The sequence below is a fragment of the Bactrocera neohumeralis genome, chromosome 6, assembly GCF_024586455.1.
Source record: "Bactrocera neohumeralis isolate Rockhampton chromosome 6, APGP_CSIRO_Bneo_wtdbg2-racon-allhic-juicebox.fasta_v2, whole genome shotgun sequence".
NCBI classification, from domain to species: Eukaryota; Metazoa; Arthropoda; class Insecta; order Diptera; family Tephritidae; genus Bactrocera; species Bactrocera neohumeralis.
Genome location: NC_065923.1, coordinates 48,884,483 through 48,894,423, shown reverse-complemented (window position 1 = coordinate 48,894,423; position 9,941 = coordinate 48,884,483). Strand labels below are relative to the sequence as shown.

The 9,941-nt window shown below is 41.7% G+C and overlaps 1 pseudogene; it reads right to left on the bottom strand.

Moving 5' to 3' along the window:
• Positions 1 to 8,397: 8,397 nt before the first annotated feature.
• Positions 8,398 to 8,899, bottom strand: LOC126762790 (uncharacterized; annotated as a pseudogene).
• Positions 8,900 to 9,941: the final 1,042 nt, after the last annotated feature.

Sequence of the window (9,941 nt, the reverse complement as noted above, 5' to 3'; positions counted from 1 at the left end):
AAAATGAGTGACTGCCTTGGTTCATTTACCAGGTGTACCGGTGTTACTACGGACTTTTTGTCGTGAAGGAGCCTTAATTTTTTCTGTTTGGTTGGCTGACATACTTATGTTAAAACTATTCAGTTACCTTACAGTCATTGACAAACAGCATCATATTTTTTCATTGTGTTGAAAATACCAAATTTTGTCACGAAAAGTTATGATTTGCGGAAAGCTTTAATTTTTTATTTCCTTTAGAAGAAAAGTCCTGCAGAGTTGCATCGAATACTTGTCGAGGCACATGATGATCATGCTCTATTAGAAGCAATGTGCGAAGATGGTTCAAAGAAATAATGATTTTGATGTAAGAAATGAAGAACGTGGAGGATCACCAAAGAGTTTGAAGACGCCGAACTGCAAGCAATATTGAATGAGAATGATACTTTGAGTCAAAAGCTTCTAAAAACTAGTAAAACTGTTAAACTAATCGCTACAGATCGCTACAATTTGAACCATGCATCGAAAAACGACCAAAATGGGCCAGAAAACTCGGCACAGCAATTTTGTTACACGACAATGCACCTGCACACAAGCAAAACCGGTTCAGACTACAATCAAAGTACTTCGCTGGGAGCTGCTACCCCACCTCCTGTATACACCAGACCTGGCACCTTCCGAAGAAGTCGAAAATCTGGTGTTGGTTTTTTTTAAATACGAAGTGATTATTGTGTGCACATTTCGCATATAAATAGCTGGTTGTGAAGCCCATTCCTCATGGCTTAAATTTTTTGCAAGAGACACTTTGAATTCATATTTCACCATATCAATGTGTGCCAAAACTCTGCCGTTCGAACGCATCGAAACACGTATTTCTTCCGAAAGATAACTCTTGAGAGGTCCCGTGAAAGTTTTATGTAGCGGCTGTATTTTGTGACTTGAATGTGGAGGGTGAATACAATAGATACGTGATTTTCCTTAGCAAAATGAACAAGCTCAATATTTCTGTATGACTCGAATGACCGTCCAAGACGTACAATACTGGTTTAGCAGCTGATAGTTTGATGTGTTTTATCAAGGTGGAAACCATATTATATTATTGTATGTTTGAACCCAACCGGTTTGATGACATTCGTATATTGATCCTGGCGGTGCTCATTTTAACAATAAATAAGAGCGTTTCTTTCGTGGAAATATAAATAGTGATGAAAAAATATTATACCTGCACTCATATAAACAATAGTTGTAATCGTAGATTCCCTCTCTGCAGAAGTAAGGCTACCACTCCTTGACAATACTTGGCGTAATTTTAACGGAACGACACTTATGCCTGTTTTATCAAGTTAAAAATATTGTTGGCTGAATAATTAAAATTGTCCATTTTCTTTCCAAGTACATCAAAAAAAGGTATTCACATTATATTTTATGAAACCTCGTGCTCATGCAAAGAATGATCCTTACTTCCTTAGAAAATGGGTGCATACTATTATTTTTGTAGTTGATAGGCTAAGTACTTAACATCCATTTTGCTTAGACCAAATAATTTCGATTCCAGCGTCAAAACATAATCCACCAATATATTTTCGAAATTTGCGGAAAAATGGTTTGGGCCCTAATTTTGCGTTTACGACCTTTGTCGATTTCATTGTCTTTCTTTAAGGCTTATTAAAGTTGACATAGAGACATTGTACATCTTAGCTGTATTCAGATTAAATCACACAGCTGTGATCGCCTTTTTTGAAATTCTCGGGATCATATTAGGGCTGGGACTTAGAGTCCGTTGTGTTTTACGTGAGTACCTGCCGGCGACGGCCTAACCTCACGGTGCTTTGTATTTCTAGAAGCACGTAGTTCAATACAATGCGTTGATCAGCGCCCCAGAGTATAAATGCATTCAGCACTCCTACCTTGGTTCCAATTGGTTCAGGTGGATAGGGACACCTTAGCCGCCTTGGTCGGGTACGAGGCCTACCTAAAACCGGCCGCAATGCGACTCCACATTGGACAAAATGCCCTGCCTGCATTTAGGTTCAAACCACAGCCACCACGAATCTCCACAAAGGGTCAAACCCAATGAGCAGATTGGAGTAAACTCCAAGGGCTAACTGCTCCCCGTGGTACCAGGTTATAGTCTCTGGTGAGACTTTGTAGCTTTTGCTACTACCAGTTGAGCTCCCCAAACTCAATGACTGGTGACATTTGTCGCTTGAACAACAAATGCCTTTATATTAGGAATTAATGTAAAGTCTATAATATCATTTCAAGCTGAGTATTATAGCACTATGTCTGTTATAGACCATGCTGATATTTAAAACAGACCTGATTGTCAGACACAGTGCATGTGGATTTTAGTCACCTCTTACCAAAGGCATGCCTTAGCACGGGTATATTTTTCCCCCTGCAAGCAGGGGTCCTCTTACCCGCAGGACTTAGAATAGCATCCCCCGATTTCAGGGTTAAATTTGGTAACAGTGGAAAAGGGACGTTCTCCAGATCTCAAAAATATATATAGTTACCGCTGACTTCTAGTTTTTAAAACAATTGCATTTAAAGTTAAAAAATTCTCTACTTTTAACTTAATAAGTTTTATATTGTGAATGACTTTTTCCTTCATATTATGCACTTTTCACTTATTAACACTTCACTAAAATGTTTCTGAATATTGTATTTATTAATATTTATTGTAAATAAATCATTAATTGAATAATTTTGTTTTGGTTAAATTCTGTGCATTTGCACAATAACAAAAGGGTTGTCATAAATGGTATTGCCATATCTGCCTATTTGTCAACAAAAGAAAATAAGGAAAAACTTTATAACAAAAAAAAAGTTTCAAAAAGGAGTTTTGCGCGAAAGAAATCTAAAAACCTCGGTGTTGGATCGACGATCAAGGATTCCTCAGAATTAGATCAACTAGAATTATTTTTTAAAGCGCGGCCAAGGTCGTCTTGGATGAAAAGTTATAATGCCGTGAAGGGCCTTTTTAACACTTAATTTTTTTTAACGGGAATAATTCCAGCGACAATTGTACTGTTAATTTTCAAACAAAGTACTGTTTCTTTTTTTTTTGTTTCGCTTTTACTTTTAAATTTGGCGAAGCGATTAAGCAAGTGTTCTGGTGCCCAGTCAGTGATTTTATCAGTTTCTCATTTCAAATAATTCGTTTTTTTTTATTAAAAAGAAAAAAAAGAAGAAAATGAGTGCAAATCAATCAGGTATGTTATCAAATTTTTCTAAATTTTTAATTAAGTATTCTCTGTCTGAAACTTCCACCAGCCGCGGTGTACGTAGAAGTGCAACGAATGTTCTCACCGTTGCAGAACTAAAAGAAATGTGGAACATCATTAGAGTTCTGGAAACGTTTAGCACAAGGGAGAAGTTCATTGCATTTGCGGAAGAAGAGGACTTAATTTTAAGCAGTAAATTCTGCCGTAAACGTAAAACCCCCATGATCCCAACTCTAGCGGGGAATAATACGGTGGGTCATAAAGGTAATTGCCGTTCGCTGGCTGCTATATCGAAGGCCAAAGGTACCTGGTTTGAGAATGCGAAAATACGATTGTCTTAAATATTTTACCTCATGTTCGCCTACGCTTCACACTGATGCCAAACGGAAGTGTGAAAAAATAGCTTTATAGCTATTTTATCAACAGTTACCATCTGTGATTGGTACAGCTATTGTCGGGAAGCCGTTGTCTTGTTCCAAATAGACCATAAAGAGATTGTCGGGAAAATTGGTGGTCCCGGAAAAATTTTCCAGATAGATGAAAGCAAATTTGGAAAACGAAAGTATAACAAAGACAAAAACACTTATGTATATATATAAAATTTTACATACTCACTTATTGTCTCATATTTCAGGTAGGAGAGTGGAAGGTCACTTTGTGCTGGGTATGGAGGAGGATAGGAGCGAGGACTTAACTTTGGAAGTGTGTCCCGAGAATGTCAGATGTGCTGAGGTGCTCATACCGATTATAAAGAAGCACGTGGCGCAAGGGTCAATTATATGTATCGACTTTTGGAGGGCATATAATTGCCTTTCCAATCATGGGTATGAGCACCGAAGGGTCAATCACAGTGATCCCGAAAATCCCTTTGTCGCACCAGACGGGACACACACTCAAAGAATTGAATCGCAGTGGCGTGTTATTAAACGATTCTTTCTAAAAGACAATTATTGTAATCAGCAAAGTCTCGTATACTTATGCACATATGTATATGATTATTGAATATCTGTGGCGTAAAACTATCAAAAAAAAAAAAACGTGAAGATCCATTTGTCAAGCTTTTACGAGGAATAAAGCATTCGTATAAGCCTTGAATTTGTTTTTTGCAGAATTTTGCAGACATGATAAGTCAGCGTAGCTGCAGGTAAGGGGGTTCAGGAACTAAACGGAAGTTTAGCTTCCTTCACGCGAGAGGAGCGGGCGCTGTTTGAGGAGTATGCTAGTCAGGATGATGACGAGAAACCCTCATGCAGCGGCGCTCTGCAGGCAAAATCTACCACTACCACTGAAAAAGTTGCAAGCACCACCAAAGCCAAGCAGTCTCAGCTGCTCGGACTCGGGGGAGTCACATCGAGTTAACACCGAAGGTGCTCGTCCCCTCTACCACCGGCAGGCAAACCCGGCGGGGACGATGATCCTCGTAATAAGGGCATGATTGGTGACAATGGTGGCGGAGTTCCGGCAAGGAACAAGAAGCAGTGTCTCCCCTGCAAAGGAGTGGAGAAGCAAGACCGCGTCCACACGCGCCCGAAGCAGCGGGGTGCCAAGCCGCTGCCCAGTTAACGCAACTCCGACCGCCCTGCAACCACCCAGACACAAACCACGAAGCGGAAAGCGGTCAGTTCAAACCGCAGCGGATCCCCAGTTCTAGAACGCTGGGAGGAGAGACGACGCAGATATGCGGATGCTCTAATACTCGTAGGCATCCAAATTGCGGTGCTGCCTCTCAACTACCCGGTGAAAACGTTAGAATCGGAGGAGATCAACGTGCTCCAGAACCTCCTCATGGGAGATGTATTCAGAGGCACTGAATACGCATATAAGATATGTAAGCAATATGTAATTCTAATAAATTATACAGGCCACACATATTAGATAAGGCAGAGACAGTACAAAACAACATACACATACATACATATATTTAATTAGATACGTAAGATTTCCAAAATAGTATATAAGACTTAAAAGACCCAACACCGGGCCGCCTTGGGAAGTAACGGTGGCCTTACTGCGTCAAGGGGCTCTGGCGCGGCGGACCTCTGAGATTCCCCTACCAAAAGAATAGACCGGGAGGCCTACAATACGGGCTAAACGGTCGTACGAACAAGATGAACAAGGAAAACAACAACAACAAACAAAACACAACAACAACAACGACAACAACCAAAGCAGCAGCATCAACAACAACGGCGTACAGCTGCACAAGTACCTCAAGCAAGAGCGGCCCAAGAGTTAGACGAAAGTTCAGCTTCCGGAAGAATGAGCACGCGCGCTCCCACAACCCCCTCGAGCAGGATCGACTGCGGAGAGGAGGGTGGTTTCACAAAAGTGGAATCAAGGGGCGAACGGAAACGGCAACGAGGGAACATCCCATGTACTCCGGAACCAGGACGCCCAGGAAGTCACGACGACCCACGAAGAGCGGAAATGAGTGGAGCCCCCAAGTGGTACCTCAAGACGGCATGACACTGGAGACAGCTGAAAAGCGGGCTCTGAGTAGGAGCAGGGCGAGCAACCCCTCTCCTAACCAACGGTTCGTCTGCAACAAGACGCAGAAATCAGAGGCGGCGCCGAACCAAAGCAGCCTCGTCGGAGGGACGGAGCGAAGTTAGGCCGGCACCCTAAGCTGTCCATACCAATGGGATGCTTCCCAAGTATCTTCCAGGCTGAAGTTTTTGCCATATGTCAGTGCGCTAAAGTCAACCTCAGCCACAACTATCGCAACCAGCGAATAGCTATTCTCAGTGATAGTCAAGCGGCACTAAAGGCGATCTCATCATATGAGACCAAATCACTTTTAGAAAAGGAATGCATAGAAAGGCTAAACCGCCTGTCCGTGTGTAACCGGGTGCACCTAATTTGGATGCCAGGGCACAAGGGAATAAAAGGAAACGAGAAGGCCGACGAACTGAACCATACATAGCGGTAGAATCCCACACATTTAAGGAGCGGCTCCGCACGGAGGAGAGAGTAGAGAGAGAACGGTATTGGCAACAGGCATCAAGTATGCGCCACGCCAAGCTGCTTCTAGGAGGGTACAATCTCTCCAGGTTCAAGGAACTAATTCGCCTCCCCCGTGACAAATTCCGTCTCCTCGTCGCGATCTACACAGGGCACTGCAGGCTCAGGAAGCACTTGTCCAACATGGGCATAGTCTCCTGTGCTCACTGCCGGTTCTGCGACCTGGAACAGGAAACACCAGCGCACCTAATCCTGGATTGCACAGCAATCTGTTGAAAAAGGCTTAAGGCCCTGGATTCCATTTATATCAGCAGGGATCACATCACCTCAGCAGCGCCCGGCAAACTCCTGGAACTATTCAGGTTGATGGGACTCTGGGAAGACATATGATATAGGAGAGGGCACAATAGACCCTAGGTCGCGGTGCATTACCTCATAATACTATCTATCTATCTATCTAAGACTTAAAAATACAAAATAAAAATTAGAATGAATAAATTCTAAGTGAAAGTCCGCCACCAGCGGTAAGGTTTGTTAGAAACTACGTTGATGTAATAACACCTTCCACCGGGAGCAGAGGAGCAAAGAAGATGTTCGTGGATGAGGTTGTAACGTTTAATGCAGGACTATAGCTTCCCATTTTTCTTTAAGCGCTTCCTTAACTTCCTTGCTGGTAATAGTTCAATTGGATTGCGGTGAGGTGACTGAAGGGTATATGAAGTTATTTTAGAATATTATACAGCAACCACAGCTTTACACTTTCTGCTGTGTGCTTCGGGACGTTGTCCGGTTGGAAAATAAACCGTTCACCTAGTCCCAGTTTGACTGCCCTTTCTTTCAAATTTGTTTCTAAATCATCAATATAACATCATAACACCACCAACACCATGCATTACCATATGTACTAGATTTTGCTAATTCAATGCTATTCCACTTATTCTTTAAACAATCTTACGACCTTGCATACCAAAAATGCAGAATATCTCTCTCTGAAAATATAATGGATTTCCAAAACTCTGTGGTTTTTACTCAAGATCAGAACTATTTATGAAATTCGCTGGGTTTTCTCATGAGCAGTTTTTTTGAATTTGGTTGAACTATGACTGCGGAAGTAATCCCTCCGAAATCCCAGCCAGATTGTACTTAACATTTCAGTAAGAACGACGAGATAAAGTGGTTTACTTTATATTTTATGGCAGTGCTGTTGTTGTTGTTATTCTAACGGATATCTAATCCCCGTTAGGATGATAAAGTCTATATAGGTTGCCGTCGACGTCATCTAGCGGGAGGCCCAGGAAACGTGCTGTTTCGACGTGGTCGGACCAAAAGAAAAAGGGTGTAAGATGAGTAGTATGTCAGGGTCTCTTCTGGACAAGTGGGAGTTTAACCTGCTACAATATCCAGAACGAAGCTGCGCAAGGTGCTTGGAGAGGAGTTCATTATGCTCCTTAACTGGGAGCATAAGCGTCTCACTATGTAGATTCGATGTTCGATGGGAAATATCAAAAGGCATCCTGTCGTGGTTCAAAGTGCAGTGTTCTGCATCCAGGCGATCATATTGGTGCGGCGGCCGATTACCTTGTAAGTTGCCAACAACGTTTCTTTGTCTTTTCCCCATGTCCTGCCGACTAGCGACTTGAGGATTTTGTTGCGGCTCTGTACTTTGACGATAATCGCGGTCGTATGAGAAGTGTAGAAGCATAGACTATCAAATGTTACACCTAAAATCTTAGGATTATTGACAGTCGGAATCTTGACGCCATCGACTGCAATACTAAGCTCAAGTCTATACTCCTTTAGCTGTTTACTTTTGAACACATGCCATTGATTCCATTGCCCGACGTCAATATTGTGCAATCATCTGCGTAAGAGGTTATAGAAACTCTCTCTGGTGGCTGGGCTCAGGTGGTGAGTGAAGGTCGGGAGTGTCTTCACTGCTGGGAGAAGAGAGTTATCGGGCTACAGGACTCCCTTTTGTTCGCAGGTTTCCCTGGTTTCAGTAGTGGGACCACTCTTCCGACTTTCCACATATCGGGTATTTGAAGAGTGGGCAGCGATAGGTTGAGGACCTTGATTAGGTAGCTTACTCCCGTGGAGCCTAGATGCCTTAGCATAAGCATGTTGATTTCATCAGGGCCAATGGATTTGGAAAATTTCGCTTTGTTGATGACATCCTGAACCTCCTCGTCGGTGAAAGTAAGTGGCGCGCAGTCCTTTGGCATTTTGGTTTTGTCTACTGACAGGACTTCAATTGCTCTATCCATTTCGTCCGTTTGTGCTGGTTTACCAATCGTCGAATCACCAAATTGAGATCCCTTATTCGGGAATCCCCGGGATCGGCATGGCGCAAGGTGTCGCGCTCATTAGCAAAGCCGGCTGCTTCGGCTGGGAAATTTGGGTGGAGTTCTGCTATTCTTCCAGCCGGAATGAAGCGAGCAGTAGCTGCTGCGGGTGTTCTCAGTAAATTCTGTGAAACTGACCCAGTTAGCTTTGTTAAAGCTAACGAAGGTACGGTTGTTCACAGAAACAAATTCGGGAGGTTTTTCGATCGAAATAATTATGGGCAGATGGTCTGATGCGAGAGTTAGTATAGGTCGCCAAGTTATGCTATTTATCAGACCACCACTAGCAATGGTAATATCGGGCGAGCTGTTACAAGTGCTCAGAACTCTGGCGGAGGCTTCGTCATTCATTGTACAGAATGTCGAATCGTCAATCTGTTCCACCAGTTCCATCCCTCTACGATCGTTCCACAGACAGGAATGTCATAGATCGTGGTGCGCGTTAAAGTTGCCTAGTACCAGTTGGCTTTCACCACGAAGTAGCGCACCAATATATGGGTGATATCCTGTAGGGCAACATGTAACGGGGGGTTTGTATATATTAAATATTCCCATCCATTGCATGTGTTACACCTGACCGAGGTGGAGATTGGATGCAGCCTGCAGAAAATTCCACCGTGTACAATTTTTATTTTAATGCATACTTCTCGGCTGAGAGTATTGAAGACATCCAATATTTTTCTTAAAAGATGACAGAAAATTATTAATATTAATTAATTAATATTAATATTAATAATTTTATTAAGTTATAGAAATACAATTTCGTCTCTATATTAAAAACAATAGAGGAAATAATTTCCATGACTTCCGGTTGTACGTTATCGGAATTGACCCAGATTTTATCCGGTCAAAGGCCGTTTTTCGGCCGGAGAGACCATTACTGTCAAAGGAGTCACCGGAAAAATACTCGAAAATTATGTTCGTTTCTGCAAAAGAAGTCGTGGAAGCCATATGAATTATGTTATATTCAGAACTTAATTGTATCGATTGTACTTCACATTAAGAAAGCCTCTCCAAAAATCTATTCATAATAATTTTTTTTCATTGAGTTATAAAATTCATAAGAAATAAAAAAGTTTCCCAAAAATAATCAAACTTTAACTGTTAATATCTTTTAAACGTTTGGGTTTACGAAAAAGTCATAATAGACCTTTTTTGTAGAGCATTCAATTTCCTACAAAATCTAAGGAACAAGATATTTTTTCAAGTAGTTGGCAGCGAGATATAAATTTTTCTATCTGATAATAAGAAATATAGAAAACTGTATGTAGGAGTACCTTCCCGTTACAATTAAAAACCCATGTTTGGAGAGGCTTTCTTAGAGGTGTCTAGGAACCTATTTTTCCGAGTACCAAACAAAAAAAAATTTTTTTTTTTTTGAATCACTCTAATGTATATACATATACATGAAGGATGTAGTCATGTGTAGAAGTTC